The sequence below is a fragment of the Morone saxatilis genome, unplaced genomic scaffold (assembly GCF_004916995.1).
Source record: "Morone saxatilis isolate NCDOM2014 unplaced genomic scaffold, NCSU_SB_2.0 Contig4, whole genome shotgun sequence".
In the NCBI taxonomy this organism is placed as follows: Eukaryota; Metazoa; Chordata; class Actinopteri; family Moronidae; genus Morone; species Morone saxatilis.
The window spans coordinates 16,367,585-16,369,052 of NW_023339984.1; positions in this window are offsets into that span (position 1 = coordinate 16,367,585).

Sequence of the window (1,468 nt, forward strand, 5' to 3'; positions counted from 1 at the left end):
ACCCATTCTGACTCCAAACTCAGTGAGCAACCTTAAGGGTTAATTAATATGATGAGAACAGCTCAATGTTCACATTTTCTCACGTAGAGAGAATGGGTTGAAAATAAAATGGGTATTAGATATCTGGTGCAAGATTATGGAAAGAATTATTAGAACTACTTGACAATTTTTACTGATGGACATACTGGATTAAAATCATCTCTTTATTGATATCAGAGTGTATTTCAGAAAAATGTGATGTTCCTCAAGTGAAGTATTTTACATGATAGGATATATAAGGCAGTAAGTAAGTAAAGCTTTATTTATATATAAATAAATATAATATACATATGAGTTAGGTCGGGCGTGGAGTTTGGAAGGGATTCTTGGGATGAGTGGAAAGAAGGAATGTAGTAATACTCTCTTTAATTTCCTTAAAGATACAGGGTTAGATCATAAAAAATAGCTTATATATTTATTTATTTAGCTTGTTGGATTATTATTGTTTTTTTGTTTTGTTACTTGTATATTTTATTTACTTGTATATAATTTCTTTATTTTTATTTAATAGAATTTAAGCTGAAGTATGTAAAACCATGATGGTACACACTCTGGTACAGTAGGTGGCGTTTATGCTGTTTATGAGCCTGTGTCTTATATTTATATTGTGAGTAGAACCAACACACAATGAGTTATCTCCACTATCTCCACAGCACCACCTGCTGGGGAATTGTTTCACCCATACAGTTCACATTCATGTGTTCATATCTGTCCGTCTGTATGGTCTGTGTCGAGCTCTGTGAATGTGTTTTTGGTTGATAGATTGACAGGATTTAATGTTGGGAAGGTCTCCGTTGAGGCAGGTCTGACTACAAGAGGCCATTTAGTGCACCTGTAATAATAATAAGTTGGTTAGTACAATAAAATAAGAAGTGAGGACTGTGTGCAGCACCAATAACTGCTGTAGGTTTAAGATCACAGTGGATAGAAGAGTAAGGCTTAAATAATGCATTAGACTTTAAATAAACCCCAGTTAGTGGACTAAAATGATTCTGATGAGGATTATGAGAACTAGTAAACCAGCAGAAACATTTCTCTGTGAGGAGAGCCGCCTGCAGAGGCAGTGTGGGAGAGGGTTCAGTCTTGATGTAGAACTGATCAGAGAGGTTCTGATACGATCTGCGCTCATGTTCCCAGATTAAAGTGGTAAATGAACTAAAATATATATCTATATAATGAACAGCAGTTAAAGCAGGAAAGTGAGTGTGAGCAGTTTAATGAGCATTTAATGAAGTCAAAGTAATGAAGAGAAATCAGACTCTGAATTAAAACCTACTGCCTATCATTACCCCCATTAAACTCTGTTTTACTCTAGTTTTCTCACATATATTGAACTATATGTTCTGCTGTTACTGCAAACACTTTCGGTTTCGATGTACCTTCAAAATAAAAGCTTCTAAAGAGTTTGAATGAGCTTCAGACTGACAGC